The 20636-nt window shown below is 46.6% G+C and overlaps 1 protein-coding gene across 3 annotated transcripts in view; it reads right to left on the minus strand.

The window, feature by feature from the left end:
* Positions 1-20636, minus strand: part of LOC126419014 (uncharacterized) — a 474218-nt gene that overhangs the window by 362067 nt on the left and 91515 nt on the right. The gene's annotated exons all lie outside the window — the stretch shown is intronic.

The raw sequence follows: 20636 nt of genomic DNA on the forward strand, positions 1-20636 counted from the left end.
AAACAGTTTTAGCGTTTTTACGTTCAAGTTTCCGTCCAGTATACATCCCTTTCCCTCCCTACAACAATATACTGTTACTCTCTCCATTTTCACGAAATCAACTGCACGACAATATTTGTTTCATGGATATTATTAAGAAAACAAAAAAAAGCAACTGTCAGCCACACAGTTCCAAGGAAGAACAACATATGGACAAAAAAAATTATACTCTATTTTAGAATATCTAGCTTTTAAGCATCTCTTCTTTACGTGCTGAACAATTTTATTTTGTGTATTTTGGAGGTGAAATTAAGTTTATCACAATACAGTTTAGCTTCGAAATAATGTTCACACATTTCCACTCTGCTTGAAAATCATATTGAACAAGCTATGGAAGACAGCAAATTAAGACAACGTTCATACGGCGACTCTTTAGATTAAGCTACTGAGCACCTCATCAACGTGTATGTCTACATTAAAATACACTGAAGAGGCAAAGAAACTGGTACACCTGCCTAATATCGTATAGGGCCACCGCGAGCATCGTAAGTGCCGGAACACGACGTGGAATGTACTCGACAAACGTCTGAAGTAGTGCTGAAGGAATTGACACCATGAATCCCGCAGGGCTGTACATAAATTCGTTATAGAGTACGAGGGGGTGGAGGTCTCTTCTGAACAGCACGTTACAAGGCATTCCTGATATGCTCATGCGGAAGTGTTTAAACTCAGAAGGGTGTTCCTGGAGCCACTCTGTTGCAATTCTGGACGTGTGGGGTGTCGCATTGTCCTGCTGGAAATGCCCAAGTCTGTTGGAATGGACAATAAATATGACAGGTGATCAGACAGGATGCTTATGTACGTGTCACCAGTAAGACTCGTATCTAGACGTATCAGGGGTCCCATATCACTCCAACTGTACACGCCCCACACCATTACAGAACCTCCATCTGCTTGAACAGTCCCCTGCTGGCTTGCAGGGTTCATGGATTCATGAGGTTATCTCCAGACCCGTACACGTCCATCCGCTCTATACGATTTGAAACGAGACCCGCCCGACCAGGCAACATGTTTCCTGTCATTAATAGTCCATGTTGGTGCTGACAGGCACAGGGCTCCGAAAGCCCATATCGATGTTGTCTCGTTGAATGATTCTGACGCTGACACTTGCTGACGGCCCATCGTTGGAATCTGCAGCAATTTGCGGAAGGGTTGCACTTCTGTCACATTGAACGATTCTCTTCAGTCGTCGTTGATCCCGTTCTTGCAGGATCTTTTTCCTGTCGCAGCGATGTCAGAGATTTGATGTTTTACCGGATTCCTGATGTTCGTGGTACACTCGTGAAGTGGTCGAACGGAAAGATTCCCACATCATCGCTTCCTCGGAGATGACTGTGTTCCACCACTCGTGCGCCGACTGTAACATCACGTTCAAACGCACTTAAATCTTGATAACCTGCCATTGTTGCAGCAGTAATCGATTTAACAACTGCGCCAGAAATTTGTTGTCGTATAAAGATGTTGCCGACCACAGCGCCGTATTCTGCCTGTTTACATAGTTCTGTATTTGAATACGCATGCTTGTACCAGATTCTTTGGCGCTTCTGTGTATTTCACGCGCCAGGGCTTCCGTGGGACACAGTGCTAAGAAGAGCGTTGGTCAGCATCAAACTGTCGACCGACGTTTACATGTTGCTCTTCTTTGAACACGGTGTACTTTGTCAATAGGTAGACCATGTCGAGTAACCCAAAAGTGAGTGAGGAATAGTACAGGCCTTCTGAAGATTTAAGTTACATCCTTTACTTGGAAGTATACAATTTCGGCGGGTACGCCAACCAACAAAGTACAATTTGGAGGCTTACGACGGATGTACATAGGGGAAATAATCAGAAGCGCGCGCGCGTGCGCACACACACACACACACACACACACACACACACACACACACATACACATACACTGCGACTCGCCACCGTGTGCGGAGCGCCAAGTCCAGCGCAAAGTTTCTGTCTCCAAGATGATGACTACGCTGGGGAACAAGTAGCGATGTGTGCTGGACTACAGAAACCTCCGACAATGTCTCAGGTTGGGAATGGAACTTTTTAGTGCCACTCGTTGCACCTCATCCAAGCAGCGTTGCTGGCTGAAAGAGTTCATTGCTGCGATTTCGGAAAAGATTTTTTCAATGTTTATGCACCATTCAATTTTCGGAAAATAGTGGAAAATGCTAGGGGACATCGCGAAATTCCTTCAGTTTACTGGTGGGATAGGTGTTATGGCGTATCGCCAGGCAAATTTCAAGTGCGTCACAATCTTCTATGAACGACTAGTCGCTGAGGAGATGGCAAGGTTTCAGTACAGCTCACGAACCCTGTCTACATACTTATCGTTAGGGACAGTTCGGCCCAAAACAAGACTAATGAACAGCATTTTACAGCATTCGGTTCGCGTCATGTAACGTTGCTTGTTTGCCACTTCGTAGACTCAATATTGGATTTCATCGTACTCGGTTGTTACTCTTGGAACTTTTGTGTTACGAGAGTACGCCGTTTCAATGGCACATTGAACATTTATCGCACACTCTTGTACATTTGTTACAATTAAATATCAGTTACGGCCACATCGGCGGTAAAAAGGCTTTTGGAGACCGTAAGATAAACAATACCAAGGCCAACTTCGTATTTGAACGACATGGTCTTTTGGTGAGACAAGGGTTATGATCTAAGGAAGTAAGTTTGTGTCGTGTTAGGTGGAAATATGTTTCTTTCCTTCCATTTTCGCGTTTGTAAAACATTCTGCTTCTTCCTTATTCATGTAATAAAAGTATCTTCTGTAACATTCGAAGTTATTTACGTAAAGGGCGTGTTCTCTCACGAACGAGTTTTTCGATTCTGTAACTTTAATCTGATTAAGAAACGAAAGATGAAACTCCCGCAAATGAAACGCCCAGCTTGTTAGGAATTCTTTGCTGTTTATTCTGAATATCTCCGTATTTCCGAGGGTGTGTTGCTGGCCGTAAAAATGTAGCTCCGATCGATCCCTTAACAGATCGCACCACACACATAGTGATAATGAACTTTCTGCGAAAAAGAGAATGGGTATTGCTGTTAAGGTGTCAAACTGTGATTTGTACAATTTCCATAATTCATTTTTACATCTCGCTAGATGATCCTTTAAAGATGAAAAGACGAAGAATCTTTACAATATGTGAAACAGAAGTCAGCAACACTAGTACTCACATATTGAAAATATGTGATTAAGTTTTACTTCCCTCCCCTTTACACAAAAATAACTGCAGTAATGAACTGACAAAACACTGTTCCATGAATAATTTGCACAAATTGTTTCCGCAGTGTTTCACACGTAAACATCCAGCTTTCGTCGCCCACAGAAAGTCGAAGATAAAAAGGTCTCCATCAGACTGCACATAAGCTCATCCTAAACGAAGCAACGCTACTGGTTCTCGTTATCCTTAAATGCTTTTTTGGTTATTCACGTTTCGGGCCGAGTTGTCCCTAACGATATGTGTGTTCTGGACCTCTCCAAACTCCACATGTTCCGATTCCACCACGAGTTTGCGAAATCCAACTTCAAAAAAATGGTTCAAATGGCTCTGAGCACTATGGGACTCAACTGCTGAGGTCATTAGTCCCCTAGAACTTAGAACTAGTTAAACCTAACTAACCTAAGGACATCACAAACATCCATGCCCGAGGCAGGATTCGAACCTGCGACCGTAGCGGTCCTGCGGTTCCAGACTGCAGCGCCTTTAACCGCACGGCCACTTCGGCCGGCGAAATCCAACTTCGCCGATCCCAAGTTACTTTATATGGATACAAGTTTTATCTACTGGATGAAAGACAGCGATCCATTTGAAGTAATTAGGTACAATCACGAAGAATTCGACACGTGTGGATGTGCGACCGATAATCCTTTAGGAATAACAAAACAAGAGGGTTACGCCCGATGAAAGACGAGGCGGATGGTTCGTAGATTGCAGGAAGTCGAAAATGTACGCATATCACATAGATGTAGGTGCCATCCAGAGGCAAGCTGAGGGTGTCCATCGTTTTGCCTCAGAGGCTTTCTACATAGTGGATTACAAGAAACGCCTGCTCAAGGGAGGGATGGAGGGAGGGGGGGGGGGGGAGGTTGGCGCTGTTCCACGCGTCAAGTCGTCTCTCTATCGAGAGGCCGTGAGGTCAATAATGCACTGCAACTGAAAGTAGGGCTGTCTCATCATGACGACAAATGGTTCATCCTGTGGGGATTGCATCGGCACCCTCCTATACTCACACTATTCATTGGAGCGATGGAGTGTGTAGTCACGTATTTTATTTGTTTGTAATTAGTGGACGTGTGTGCGAAATAATTGGATGAACCGCCTATCACAGCTGTGCATATGTATTCATGCATATTCATGCATATGTATTCATGCGCAACTGCATTGTGTGTGCGTATATATAAATTGTGTGCTCACGACACTACGTATGCTTGTAACTATTTTACATATTTGGGCGCGCGCGTGGGGATTATCTTTTTTCCATTTCATGCTGATAGTCCTCGTTTTCCATGTAGATATTGCAGTCAGTCGCCAGCCTTCGTTGGTGAAGAACCAGGAGACTAGCAAGTCGCATATTTAGCACTTCTGTTTGTGTTCACAGCGTAATTCTTAAATTTCATTGCGTATTTTTGTATTTGAGAGGTACAGTATGCTTTTTAGCAACGGTAATGCGTAAATTTGCGCAGTCCGTAGTGAAGTAGTCCTCCGCATATTTTGGACGGTCTGTAACTGTCGCCTCCAGCTAATTCAGCTGCCAGCCTCTTTTCGTGAAGCACCAGGAGACTAGCGAGATTTTTCTGTTTGTTTTCATAGTTTAATTCTGAAGTTAGTAGTAGGATGGATAGTGTATGTACGTGCTGTGTGCAGACGCAAGAGGAGCTGGCTGCAGTTTCCAATGAGTTGAAGACGCTTTTATGGCCAGTCAGCCGTCTGCTGCCTTGAAGTGTGGGAGTAGCGGAGAAATTGGAGCGTCGCAGGGGACACTTCAGGTGTTGCTTGTTCCGCCCATGGTATGTGATGTCGAGGCACTTTCTAGCCCTGCCTACGGCTTTCGCGGGTGCAGGGTGCAGTGGAATGCGAGCTGTTGTTCATGTCGAGTCGAATGATGCCTGCCACTTGGGTTCTGAGGGTAACCTCAGTTTCTACAGGTGGCTGGTGGAGGTGGTGAAGACTGCTGACGTCGCTCGCAGGGTGCAAGCAGAACCCACAGTTTGCAGCATCGTACCTAGAATCGATCGGGGTCCTTTGGTTTGACGCCGAATGGTGGGTCTCAACCAGAGGCTCTGTCGATTCAGTGACGGTCTTTGCTGCAGATTTCAGGACCAGCCGTATGGGGAGGAGAGTTGTAGGACTCCCCTTGAAAGCGGTGCACTCCGTAAAAGGAAGCAGCTACTCGTGCAACAAGAGTGCTTGTGAAGTGCGTATGGGGACTTTTTAGGCTAGGCGGTTATCTTATGTCATTTCAGTAACACTGGTCAGTCGATAGGCAGAGAGCGAAAACAGATCATATACGAAGTAAAGACACTTCGGTTGTCAAAATTTTCAAGGGTAAATTGCCGTATTCCTAACAAATTTTCTCAATATCCGTACCTCCAGGAAAGTTGTCGCGATCTAATTAGTCTCGGAACTGAGAGCTGGCTGTAATCCGAAGCAGAAAGCACTGAGGCGGAGTTTTCACTGCCATTGGCAAAATATTGTGCCCAGCGAGGTCGAAACTGAGTCTGACCGTGCGTTATTTGGACGCGAGTAGCAGGTCTAGGAGTACTAAATTTGATTCTCGGATGTTTTTTACCGGCCACCAGATCACCCCCAACAGTTGTTGAATCATTCAAGTGAAATCTACGCTCAGTAGCGTGGTACTACCGAGATCACGTAACTTTAATTGCAGGCTACTTTAACCTACCGAGTATAGACTGGGAATGTCTATGGATTCCCTGCAAGTGGTACGGACCGACAGTCTTGTTAAACACTTTTGAATACGCGTTTTCCGAATACTATTTTGAACAACTAGCTAGATAAATATGTTACACCTTCTAGCTACAAATGGGCCTGACTTCGTCAACAGTGGCTCTGCGATGCGGTGACGATGGTTACTAAAGTTAATAAATCCTTCAAGAAGGCTAGGAGAGCACTTACGCTTGAAGAACCAAATAAGCAGTTGTTAACACCCCACTTAGACAATGAATAGACATGATTTAGTTCCCATATGACGGACGTAAAGGGATCGTGGGCAAAAGTTTAAACTGATTTTAAATCTTACCCAGGAGATGTAAGTGTTAAGTGGATTATGGATGGAAAAGACCCTCCGAGGTTAAATAATTTAATTCGGAAAATGCTGAGGAAACAGATTGTTGCACACTACCGGGTCAAAAACGAGCGAATGTTGTTGTTGTTGTTGTGGTCTTCAGTCCTGAGACTGGTTTGATGCAGCTCTCCATGCTACTCTATCCTGTGCAAGCTTTTTTATCTCCCAGTACCTACTGCAACCTACATCCTTCTGAATCTGCTTAGTGTATTCATCTCTTGGTCTCCCCCTACGATTTTTACCCTCCACGCTGCCCTCCAATACTAAATTCGTGATCCCTTGATGTCTCAGAACATGTCCTACCAACCGATCCCTTCTTCTGGTCAAGTTGTGCCACAAACTTCTCTTCTCCCCAATCCTATTCAATACTTCCTCATTAGTTATGTGATCTACCCATCTAATCTTCAGCATTCTTCTGTAGCACCACATTTCGAAAGCTTCTATTCTCTTCTTGTCCAAACTATTTAACGTCCATGTTTCACTTCCATACATGGCAACACTCCATACGAATACTTTCAGAAAAGACTTCCTGACACCTAAATCAATACTGGATGTTAACAAATTTCTCTTCTTCAGAAACGCTTTCCTTGCCATTGCCAGCCTACATTTTATATCCTCTCTACTTCGACCATCATCAGTTATTTTGCTCCCCAAATAGCAAAACTCCTTTACTACTTTAAGTGCCTCATTTCCTAATCTAATTTCCTCAGCATCACCCGACTTAATTAGACTACATTCCATTATCCTTGTTTTGCTTTTGTTGATGTTCATCTTATATCCTCCTTTCAAGACACTGTCCATTCCATTCAACTGCTCTTCCAAGTCCTTTGCTGTCTCTGACAGAATTACAATGTCATCGGCGAACCTCAAAGTTTTTATTTCTTCTCCATGAATTTTAATACCTACTCCGAATTTTTCTTTTGTTTCCTTTACTGCTTGCTCAATATACAGATTGAACAACATCGGGGACAGGCTACAACCCTGTCTTACTCCCTTCCCAACCACTGCTTCCCTTTCATGTCCCTCGACTCTTATAACTGCCATCTGGTTTCTGTACAAATTGTAAATAGCCTTTCGCTCCCTATATTTTACCCCTGCCACCTTCAGAATTTGAAAGAGAGTATTCCAGTCAACATTGTCAAAAGCTTTCTCTAAGTCTACAAATGCTAGAAACGTAGGTTTGCCTTTCCTTAATCTTTCTTCTAAGATAAGTCGTAAGGTCAGTATTGCCTCACGTGTTCCAGTGTTTCTACGGAATCCAAACTGATCTTCCCCGAGGTTCGCGTCTACTAGTTTTTCCATTCGTCTGTAAAGAATTCGCGTTAGTATTTTGCAGCTGTGGCTTATTAAACTGATTGTTCGGTAATTTTCACATCTGTCAACACCTGCTTTCTTTGGGATTGGAATTATTATATTCTTCTTGAAGTCTGAGGGTATTTCGCCTGTTTCATACATCTTGCTCACCAGATGGTAGAGTTTCGTCAGGACTGGCTCTCCCACGGCCGTCAGAAGTTCCAATGGAATATTGTCTACTCCGGGGGCCTTGTTTCGACTCAGGTCTTTCAGTGCTCTGTCAAACTCTTCACGCAGTATCGTATCTCCCATTTCATCTTCATCTACATCCTCTTCCATTTCCATAATATTGTCCTCAAGTACATCGCCCTTGTATAGACCCTCTATATACTCCTTCCACCTTTCTGCTTTCCCTTCTTTGCTTAGAACTGGGTTTCCATCTGAGCTCTTGATATTCATACAAGTGGTTCTCTTATCTCCAAAGGTCTCTTTAATTTTCCTGTAGGCGGTATCTATCTTACCCCTAGTGAGATAGGCCTCTACATCCTTACATTTGTCCTCTAGCCATCCCTGCTTAGCCATTTTGCACTTCCTGTCGATCTCATTTTTGAGACGTTTGTATTCCTTTTTGCCTGTTTCACTTACTGCATTTTTATATTTTCTCCTTTCATCAATTAAATTCAATATTTCTTCTGTTACCCAAGGATTTCTACTAGCCCTCGTCTTTTTACCTACTTGATCCTCTGCTGCCTTCACTACTTCATCCCTCAAAGCTACCCATTCTTCTTCTACTGTATTTATTTCCCCCATTCCTGTCAATTGCTCCCTTATGCTCTCCCTGAATCTCTGTACAACCTCTGGTTCTTTTAGTTTATCCAGGTCCCATCTCCTTAAATTCCCGCCTTTTTGCAGTTTCTTCAGTTTTAATCTACCGGTCATAACCAATAGATTGTGGTCAGAGTCCACATCTGCCCCTGGAAATGTCTTACAATTTAAAACTTGGTTCCTAAATCTCTGTCTTACCATTATATAATCTATCTGATACCTTTTAGTATCTCCAGGGTTCTTCCATGTATACAACCTTCTATCATGATTCTTAAACCAAGTGTTAGTTATGATTATGTTGTGCTCTGTGCAAAATTCTACTAGGCGGCTTCCTCTTTCATTTCTGTCCCCCAATCCATATTCACCTACTATGTTTCCTTCTCTCCCTTTTCCTACACTCGAATTCCAGTCACCCATGACTATTAAATTTTCGTCTCCCTTCACAATCTGAATAATTTCTTTTATTTCATCATACATTTCTTCAATTTCTTCGTCATCTGCAGAGCTAGTTGGCATATAAACTTGTACTACTGTAGTAGGTGTGGGCTTCGTATCTATCTTGGCCACAATAATGCGTTCACTATGCTGTTTGTAGTAGCTTACCCGCATTCCTATTTTCCTATTCATTATTAAACCTACTCCTGCATTACCCCTATTTGATTTTGTGTTTATAACCCTGTAGTCACCTGACCAGAAGTCTTGTTCCTCCTGCCACCGAACTTCACTAATTCCCATTAAATCTAACTTCAACCTATCCATTTCCCTTTTTAAATTTTCTAACCTACCTGCCCGATTAAGGGATCTGACATTCCACGCTCCGATCCGTAGAACGCCAGTTTTCTTTCTCCTGATAACGACATCCTCTTGAGTAGTCCCCGCCCGGAGATCCGAATGGGGGACTATTTTACCTCCGGAATATTTTACCCAAGAGGACGCCATCATCATGTAATCATACAGTAAAGCTGCATGCCCTGGGGAAAAATTACGGCTGTAGTTTCCCCTTGCTTTCAGCCGTTCGCAGTACCAGCACAGCAAGGCCGTTTTGGTTATTGTTACAAGGCCAGATCAGTCAATCATCCAGACTGTTGCCCTTGCAACTACTGAAAAGGCTGCTGCCCCTCTTCAGGAACCACACGTTTGTCTGGCCTCTCAACAGATACCCCTCCGTTGTGGTTGCACCTACGGTACGGCTATCTGTATCGCTGAGGCACGCAAGCCTCCCCACCAACGGCAAGGTCCATGGTTCATGGGGGGGAATGTTAACAGCCGAAATTTAGTAGAAATACGGGCGTCCCTAGAGCACTGAAAGACCTGAGTCGAAACAAGGCCCCGGGAGTAGACAACATTCCATTAGAACTACTGACGGTCTTGGGGGAGCCGGTCCCGACAAAACTCTACCATCTGGTGAACAAGATGTATGAAACAGGCGAAATACCCTCATACTTTAAGAAGAATATAATAATTCCAATCCCAAAGAAAGCAGGTGTTGACAGATGTGAAAATTACCGAACAATCAGTTCAATAAGCCACAGCTGCAAAATACTAACGCGAATTCTTTACAGACGAATGTAAAAACTAGTAGAAGCCAACCTTGGGGAAGATCAGTTTGGATTCCGTAGAAATACTGGAACACGTGAGGCAATACTGACCACGTTTCTAGCATTTGTAGATTTAGAGAAAGCTTTTGACAATGTTGACTGGAATACTCTCTTTAAAATTCTAAAGGTGGCAGGGGTAAAATACAGGGAGCGAAAGGCTATTTACAATTTGTACAGAAACCAGATGGCAGTTATAAGAGTCGAGGGACATGAAAGGGAAGCAGTGGTTGGGAAGGGAGTAAGACAGGGTTGTAGCCTCTCCCCGATGTTGTTCAATCTGTATATTGAGCAAGCAGTAAAGGAAACAAAAGAAAAATTCGGAGTAGGTATTAAAATTCATGGAGAAGAAATAAAAACTTTGAGGTTCGCCGATGACATTGTAATTCTGTCAGAGACAGCAAAGGACGTGGAAGAGCAGTTGAACGGAATGGACAGTGTCTTGAAAGGAGGGTATAAGAGGAACATCAACAAAAGCAAAACGAGGATAATGGAATGTAGTCGAATTAAGTCGGGTGATGCTGAGGGAATTAGATTAGGAAATGGGACACTTAAAGTAGTAAAGGAGTTTTGCTGTTTGGGGAGCAAAATGAATGATGATGGTCGAAGTAGAGAAGATATAAAATGTAGACTGGCAATGGCAAGGAAAGAGTTTCTGAAGAAGAAAAATTTGCTAACATCCAGTATTGATTTAAGTGTCAGGAAGTCGTTTCTGAAAGTATTTGTATGGAGTGTAGCCATGTATGGAAGTGAAACATGGACGATAAATAGTTTGGACAAGAAGAGAGTAGAAGCTTTCGAAATGTGGTGCGACAGAAGAATGCTGAAGGTTAGATGGGTAGATCACATAACTAATGAGGAAGTATTGAATAGGATTGGGGTGAAGAGAAGTTTGTGGCACAACTTGACCAGAAGAAGGGATCAGTTGGTAGGACATGTTCTGAGGCTTCAAGGGATCACAAATTTAGCATTGGAGTGCAGTGTGGAGGGTAAAAATTATAGAGTGAGACCAAGAGATGAATACACTAAGCAGATTCAGAAGGACGTAGGTTGCAGTAAGTAGCGGGAGATGAAGAAGCTTGCACAGGATAGAGTAGCATGGAGAGCTGCATCAAACCAGTCTCAGGACTGAAGACCACAACAACATAGTAAGATCAATGCGCGAAGCGTACAACTTCCGCCGTCATACGTTAACAAAACATCTTGCCGAGCACCCGACAAAATTCTGGTCATACATAAAATCACTGAGGGGCTCGAAGACTTCTATTCAATCACTCATCGTCTCGGGTGGTAGCAGAAGCCATCAAATAAAAAGCCTGAAGTTTTAACTGTCGTACGGACCCCTGCATGGACGACATAGATACAGGCATCACAATTAAGTCTCCTGTTCCAGATGGCATCCCAGTACTCTGCAGCACTGGCCTCTTACTTGGGGTGCATTTATTGCAAATCTCTTGCCCAGTGTTAAGTCTCAAGCGAGTGGGAAAAAGCGCGCGTGACTCATGTAGCGGTACACAAGAAAGATAAAAGAACGGACTCGCATAATTACAGACCAGTATCCATAACACTGCTTTGCTGCAGAATTCTTGAACACATTCTGAGTTCAAATACTATAAATTTCCTGGAGACAGAAATGCACAGATTTAGAATGCATCGCTAGTGCAAAATTCGACTTACTCTCTTCTCACATTATATCAAATGAATCATGGACGGACGGTAACAGGTAGATTTCCGTAAACGTTTGGGTGCCTCACTGCAGTTCGTTGACAAACGACGACGTATACGGTTTAGGTTCCCATACGGTTTCGATTCCCAGATATGTTCGTGACACGAAGAATTATTAAGTTATAGAACCCAGTACACTATCCTCGACGGTGAGAGTTCAGAGACAAAAGGTATCGTCAGGAGTGTGATAGGACCGCTCTCATTCTCTCTATAAATAAATGATGAGACAAACAGCGTTAACAGCAATCTACAACTGTTTGGTGATGCTGCTGCTGCTGCTGCTGCTGCTGCTGCTGACGACGACGACGACGACGAGAACGATGATGATGATGACGATGATGTGTTGTACTGGGAGTTTTTTTTTTTTTTTGTGGTTTTAGGGCGCACAACTTCAACGGTCATTAGCGCCCAGACTACGTGAGGAATGCACCGCGAGTCACAAGTTTAAAACAGCAACGAAACGGAAAACACGATAAAAGACAGACTGACAGGCATAGGATTAAAAAAGGAAAACAGCAGAATCAAATGTCCGTTGAGAGGGTTGTCAAATTGATAAAATGAAGAACGCGAGCAGCTGCTCGTGGGTTATCCGCTAAAATGGCTTCTACAGTACATGGCAGGCCAAGATCAAGACGCAGGGTGTTAAAATCCGGACAGACCGTTAATATATGGCAGACCGTCAGCAATTGCCCACAGGGGCAGAACGGCGCCGGCGCAGCCGTCAGCAGATGGCGATGGCTGAACCGGCAGTGGCCAATTCGTAACCGGGCCAAGACGACCTCCTCCCGCCGAGAAGGGCGTGAGGAGGACGTCCAAGCCACGGGAAGAGGTTTCAGGGCCCGAAGTTTGTTGTCTGTAAGTGCAGCCCAATCGGCATGCCACTGCGATAAAATGCGCCGACAAATTACCCTGCTATAATCTGACGAAGGGACACAACAAGATGCTGTCCGAGGGTGGAGGACCGCAGCCTTGGCCGCGGCATCTGCAGCTTCGTTCCCAGGGATACCGACATGGCCAGGAACCCACATAAAGCTAACCGGAGAACCGACGTCCACCAGCTGCTGAAGAGAGCGTTGGATCCGGTGCACGAAAGGGTGAACCGGGTACGGATCACTGAGGCTCTGGATAGCGCTCAGGGAATCGGAGCAGATGACATATGCAGAATGTCGGTGGCGGCAGATGTAAAGGACAGCCTGGTAGAGGGCAAAGAGCTCAGCTGTGAAGACCGAACAAAGGCCATGGAGCCGGTATTTGAAACTTTGTGCCCCGACAATAAAGGAACATCCAACCCCGTCATTGGTCTTAGAGCCATCTGTATAAATGAAGGTCATATTAATGAATTTTGAACGAAGTTCGATAAAACGGGAGTGGTAGACTGAACCGGGGGTAACCTCCTTCGGGAGCGAGCAGAGGTCAAGGTGGACGCGAACCTGAGCCTGGAGCCAAGGTGGCGTGTGGCTCTCGCCCACTCGAAAGGTTGCAGGGAGTGAAAAATTAAGGTGTTGAAGGAGGCGACGAAAGCGAACTCCAGGGGGTAGCAGGGCAGAGACATACAACCCGTATTGACTGTCGAGAGAGTCATCGAAAAAGGAACGATAAGACGGATGGTCGGGCATTGCCAGTAGCCGACAGGCATACCGACAAAGCAGTATATCGCGCCGGTAGGTGAGTGGCAACTCACCAGCGTCAGCATGAAGACTCTCGACGGGACTAGTATAAAACGCTCCGATCGCAAGTCGTAAACCCCGATGTTGTATGGAGTTGAGGCGGCGTAAGATGGATGGCCGTGCAGAGGAGTATACGAAGCTCCCATAATCCAGCTTGGAGCGGACGATCGACCGATATAGACGAAGCAGGACGGTTCGATCCGCTCCCCACGACATACCACTGAGAACACGGAGGACATTTAGAGAACGGGTACAACGGGCAGCCAAATATGACACATGTGGAGACCAACTAAGTTTCCTGTCAAATGTGAGACCTAAAAATTTTGTTGTCTCCACGAATGGGAGAGCAACGGGACCGAGGCGTAAGGACGGTGGGAGAAACTCTTTGTAGCGCCAGAAGTTAATACAGACCGTCTTCTCGGCAGAGAAACGGAAGCCATTGGCGACACTCCAGGAGTAAAGACGGTCAAGAGAACGCTGAAGACAGCGCTCCAGGAAACACGTACGCTGCGCGCTGCAATAGATGGTAAAATCGTCTACGAAAAGGGAGCCTGATACATCAGCTGGGAGGCAATCCATTATTGGATTGATCGCTATGGCGAAGAGAGCGACGCTCAAAACTGAGCCCTGTGGCACCCCATTCTCCTGGTGAAAGGTGTCTGACAGGACAGAACCCACACGTACCCTGAACTGTCGATCCATTAAAAAGGAACGAATAAAAAGAGGGAGGCGACCGCGAAGGCCCCATGTATGCATGGTGCGGAGAATGCCCGCCCTCCAACGGGTGTCGTAAGCCTTCTCCAAATCAAAGAACACAGCCGCGGTCGGGCGCTTCCGCAAGAAGTTATTCATAATGAAGGTCGACAAGGTAACCAGATGGTCGACAGCAGAGCGGCGCCTACGAAATCCACATTGTACATTGGTAAGTAGGCGTCGAGACTCGAGCAGCCAAACCAATCGAGAGTTAACCATTCGCTCCATCACTTTACAGACACAGCTGGTAAGCGAGATGGGTCGATAACTGGAAGGCAAGTGCTTGTCCTTCCCCGGCTTAGGAATCGGGACAACAATAGACTCGCGCCAGCACGCGGGAACATGTCCCTCAATCCAGATGCGATTGTAAGTACGAAGAAGAAAACCTTTACCCGCTGGAGAAAGGTTCTTCAGCATCTGAATATGAATAGAATCAGGCCCTGGAGCGAAGGACCGTGATCGGCAAAGTGCGTTTTCGAGTTCCCGCATGGTGAATGGGGCATTATAACTTTCACGATTCGAGGAGCGGAAGTTAGGTGGCCTAGCCTCCTCTGCCTGTTTGCGGGGGAGGAAGGCAGGGTGGTAATGAGCGGAGCTCGAAACCTCGGCGAAAAAGCGGCCGAAGGCATTGGAGACATCCTCAGGGGCCACAAGGACGTCATTCGCGACCGTCAAGCCAGAAACTGGTGAGTGGACCTTAGTGCCAGATAGCCGGCGCAGGCTACCCCAGACAACAGAAGAAGGAGTAAAACTGTTGAAGGTGCTTGTGAAAGCAGCCCAGCTGGCTTTCTTGCTTTCTTTAATAACGCGACGACACTGAGCACGTAATCGTTTATAATTGATACAATTCGCCACTGTAGGGTGGCGTTTAAAGGTGCGTAAAGCACGTCGACGAGCACGTAAAGCGTCTCTACATGCTGCAGTCCACCAGGGGACCGGTACGCGACGTGGAGAAGAAGTAGGGTGAGGGATGGAATATTCAGCAGCAGCGAGAATGACGTCCGTGAGGTGTGCGACCTGACGATCGCAGCTTGTGAAGGTTTTATCCTGAAAGGTCGCCCTGGAAGAGAAGAGCCCCCAGTCTGCCTTGGAGATGGTCCAACTAGAGGAGCACGGAGAGGGGGTATGCTGCAGGAGATGGATAACAAACGGGAAGTGGTCGCTCGAATATGTATCAGAAAGTGCATACCACTCAAACCGGCGTGCAAGTTGGGGAGTACATATAGAGAGGTCTAAATGGGAATAGGTGTGAGATGTGTCCGAAAGAAAAGTAGGGGCGCCAGTATTGAGGCAGACAAGATTGAGCTGGTTGAAAAGGTCTGCTAACAGGGAGCCCCTTGGGCAGGATGCTGGAGAGCCCCAAAGGGGATGGTGGGCATTGAAGTCTCCAGTTAACAAAAATGGTGCAGGTAGCTGAGCAATAAGTTGCATCATGTCTGCCCTGGTAACGGCAGATGATGATGGAGTGTAAACGGTACAAATGGAAAATGTAAAAGCGGGGAGAGTAATGCGGATGGCTACTGCCTGCAGGCCGGTGTGCAACGTGATGGGATCGTAGTAAATATCATCCCGGACCAGCAACATAACCCCTCCATGGGCCGGGCTACCTACCACAGGGGGTAGGTCAAAACGCACAGAGGTGTAGTGTGCCAAGGCAATTTGATCGCATGGGCGTAGCTTCGTTTCCTGGAGGGCTACGACGAGCGGACGGTGCAAGCGGAGCAGCAACTTCAAGTCCTCTCGGTTGGAACGAATGCTGCGAATATTCCAGTGAATAAGTGCCATCGTAAGAAGAAAAGAAAGACGAAAGAAGGGGTCACCTCGAAGGCCGCTGAGGGCCTGGCTTCGAGCGAGCACTGCCGCCGCTATCAGTAGGCGGACAGTCATCGTCCATGGGGTCTATAGGTTCATCGGCCATCTTGGGAAGATGGCCGGGAGGGGGAGCTTCCTCCGCCGGTGAACGGCCAGATGTTCGGCTACCAGCGGTGCGGCCAGGCGAAACGGATGACGGCCTGGGGCGGCAACCGCTGGGTGGCGCAGGAGAAGAAATGCGCCGTGGCGGAGAAGGAGAACTGTGCTTCCTATGAGCCTTCTTGGAAGGACGTTTGGTGGAAGTACCGGTCGAAGGCTGGGAGGTCGAGTTACGTAGGAAGTCTGCACGGGACGGTTCCTTCTTGAAGGCCCGTGCATCGGACTTCTGGGTCTTCGTCTTGGCAGAAGCTGATGAAGGTGCTTGTGGCTGAGGAGTGACGGGAGGAAGAGGAGACGTTGACCTGGCGATCTTAGCACTGGCCGAACGGACGACCGTGGTGCTGAAGGTCAGATCGCATGTCTGGGTTGCCACCTCCCTGGTAGTCCGAGGAGAGGCGAGGACACTACTGTATTTCCCCGCTGGGAGCAGCATGGGCTTCCTACTAGCCAATAGCTTGCGAGCAGCCGAGGTGGACACTTTCTCTTTGACCCGAATTTCTTGGATACAGCGTTCTTCCTTATAGACAGGACAGTCGTGGGAGGATGCGGCATGGTCACCCTGACAGTTCACACAACGAGGAGACGGAGGTGGACAGTCACCCTCATGGGCATCCCTGCCACAAGTGACCCATTTAGCCGCATTGGAACAAGACTGTCGAGTGTGATTGAAACGCTGACACTGGTAGCTGCGCGTAGGTGTTGGGACATAGGGGCGAACAGAAATAACCTCGTAGCCCGCCTTGATGCGCGATGGCAGCTTAACACTATCGAAGGTCAAGAAAAGTGTCCGGGTCGGTACAAGGTCATTGTTGACCTTTTTCATGACCCTATGGACAGCCGTCACGCCCTGCTCAGCGAGGAATGATTGAATCTCCTCGTCAGTCAATCCGTCGAGGGAGCTAGTATAGACCACACCACGAGACGAATTCAAAGTTCGGTGAGCCTCCACCCGCACAGGGAACGTGTACAGGAGTGTGGCCCGAAGCAGTTTTGGTGCCTGAAAGGCGCTCTCAGTTTCTAGTAATAAGGTACCGTTACGCAACCTGGTACAAGATTTGACAGATCCGGCTATGGCATCTACACCCTTCTGGAAAACGAAAGGGTTGACAGAGGAAAAATCCTTTTCGTCCTCAGATCGAGAAACGACAAGGAACTGTGGGGCAGGCGGTAGTACTTTTGTCACTGGTGGCTGGTCACGTTTCCGTTTTTGGGCAGAAGTCGAGACAGATGGAGTGAAATCCATTGCGGAGGAATCCCCCATGATTGCCAGCGTCTCCGATGGCGCGCTCCTTCCTTGTGGGGACCCTCTCAGAGGGCACTCCCGCCTTAGGTGAATGTTTACACCTCAGGTCACACCTCCCGAGAAACAGACGGAGGGACCAATCGGCATGGTCAGAAGGTATCAGCCCAGGCAATCACCCCTCCCCGGGCTTGGCCTTTACCAGGGGGTACGCGCGTGCCTTACATGTCTACCCAGGGCGGGGAATTACGCGTTACCCCGTCTCCGGCTACGCGTGCGAACGCGTGGGTCGGCCTTCAGGCACGCACAGGGAGGAAGGAAGAAGAGGAAAAAGAAGAGAGAGAGGGAGAGAGAGGACAGACTGTCTCAAACGCCGAGGCGGAGACCAGAGAAGGCAAGGAGAAGAAGGTAATGAGAAGGCAAGGAGAAGAAGGCAAGGAGAAGAAGGCAATGAGAAGAAGGCAATGAGAAGAAGGCAAAGAGAAGAAGGCAAAGAGAAGAAGGCAAAGAGAAGGCAAGGAGAACCAAGGAGAAGAAGGCAAGGGAAAGAGTAAGGAAGACAGTGAGGTGGAAAAGAGCAAAGAAAGGAACCAAACAAAGGAAGGAAGAAACGAGAAGTGAAAAAGCAAAATGACCGCAAATAGAGGTCGTGGAACCGTCCGTCTCCGGACGCAGGCGCTAACGACCCCCTTGAGGGGGTGGGACTCCTTTTAGTCGCCTCTTACGACAGGCAGGAATACCTCGGGCCTATTCTAATCCCCGGACCCGCAGGGGGGGTACTGGGAGGTGTCGTCGTTGACTTGTGGGAGTACACAAGATGATTTTGATAGAATTTGTAGTTGGTGTGATGAGTGGCAGCTTGCTATAAATACAGAAAAACTGAAATTATTGCGCATGAATAAGGTAAAAACATTTCTAACGTTCGAATATAGCTTAGATGGTCGCTGCTTGGCACTGCCACGTCGATTGAATATCTACGCGTACTCTGCAAAGCGAAATGAAATGAGAACATCTGGTTGGTAGTAGGGAAAGCGAATGCTCGAATTTGTTTTATTAGAAGAATTTAGGGAATGTGTAGTTCATCCATAAAGGAGACGGCGTGAAGAGTGCTAAGCGACGCCATTCTTGAGTAGTGTTCAAGTGTTTGAGATCTGCGCCAGGTCGGGTTATGACTAGTAGTGGCAAGTAGTAACCTTCGCCATGCACCGTACGGTGGCCTGCACAGTTTGTATGTAAATATATGGACAAATATATGATCAGAAAGATGATTAAAATGTAAATATTGTATATATTAAATGTTAAACAAGGTAATCAACGACACGAAGTACTGAAGTGTTTTGTGTACCTGGTAGTATTAGTAATGCATGTTAAGTTTTCAGAATATGCAACAAAAAATTATAGTAAAAATAGTATCACAAAAAAGACAAAATTCTTAGTAATCATAAACTATTACACCATTTACATTTCGAAATACTTTTACTATACAATTGTTTATAACAAATGTTTACCTCTTCCCATGGTGCACGGACGCCGAATGAAGTGAGGTGCGTTATTTAACTACACACACAAAAAAAAAGTTTTGCATCACTCCAGTTCCCTGAATTCCTGAAGACAGACATTGACTGTGGATATTGTATCACAGACACAGTCTCTTTGACTGTTCAGAGATGTCACTAAACCCGCCCAAAGATGTAAACAACCATACATGAGCAGCGCCTATTAGACGGAGGGAGTCCTACAGCCGATCACTTCCAGTACTCCACCAGGAAGGAGGTACACGGCTCGTGTTGTCTGTAGTTCAACAATGCCTAGACGGCCATTACCGCGGTTCGATCGCGTCCGCGTTGTTACTCTGTGCCAGGAAGGGCTCTCCACAAGGATATGTCCAGGCGTCTCTGAGTAAACCAAACCGGTTTGGACATTGAGGAGATATAGAGAGACAGGAACTGACAATGACCTGGACGTCCAAGGGCTGCTACTGCAGTAGATGACCGCTGCCGACAATTATGGCTCGTAGGAACCCTGACAACAACGCCACCATGTTGTGAATAAACGTGTTACGACTCAAACAGTGCGCAATAGGCTGCATGATGCGCAACTTCACTCCCGACGTCCATGGCAAGGTCCATCTTTGCAATGACACCATGTAGCGCGGTACAGATGCGCCCAAAAATATGCCGAATGGACTGCTCAAGATTAGCATCACGTTCTCTTCACCGTTGAGTGTCGCATATGCCGTCAACCAGACAATGGTGGGAGACATGTTTGGAGGCAACCCGGTAAGCCGTAAGGCCTTAGACACACTGTCCAGCGAGTGCAACAAGATGGAGGTTCCCTGCTGTTCTGGGGCGGCATTATATGGGCGCCGACGTACGCCGCTGGTGATCATGGAAGGCGCCGTAACGACAGTACTATACGTGAATTTGTCCTCCGACCGATAGTGCAGCCATATCGGCAGCATATTGGCGAGGCATTCGTCTTCATGAGCGACAATTCGCGCCTCCATCGTTCGCATCTTGTGAACGACTTTCTTCAGGATAACGACATTGCTCGACTAGAGTGACCAGCATGTTCTCCAGACATGAACCCTATCGAACATGACTGTGACATATTGATAAGGGCTGTTATGGGCGACGTGACCCACCAACGACTCTGAGAGATCTAAGCCGAATCACCGTTGAGGAGTGAGACTATCTGGACCAACATTGCCTTGATGAACTTGTTGACAGTATGCCACGACGAATACAGGCATCTATAAATGCAAGAGGACGTGCTACTGGGTATTATAGGTACCGGTGTGTACATCAATCTGGACCACCACCTCTGAAGGTCTCGCTGTATGGTGGTACAACATGCAATGTGTGGTTTTCATGAGGAATAAAAAAGGCGGAAATGATGTTTATGTTGATCTCTGTTCCAATTTTCTGTGCAGGTTCCGAAACTCTCGGAACCGAGGTCATGCAAAACTTTATTTGATGTGTGCAGTTATAAAAGATGAGAAGAGGGGAGAAGGGGGAGCTCTAATGTTATTGGTCCAGCAGGACTGGAGTGTTTTCCTGCCATTTTAGTGTCCTCTCGTTGGTTCAGGAGTTTCCCGCCAATTTTATATGACGTAACCAGTTTCGTGTCCAATTGCCTGAGGAGCGTATGTAGGGCAGCGGTTCCCTTGGATGATTATCTTGAATATAGCTCTCAGTATTGCGTAAGACATATTGGGGG

The sequence above is a fragment of the Schistocerca serialis genome, chromosome 9 (assembly GCF_023864345.2).
Source record: "Schistocerca serialis cubense isolate TAMUIC-IGC-003099 chromosome 9, iqSchSeri2.2, whole genome shotgun sequence".
Taxonomy (NCBI): Eukaryota; Metazoa; Arthropoda; class Insecta; order Orthoptera; family Acrididae; genus Schistocerca; species Schistocerca serialis.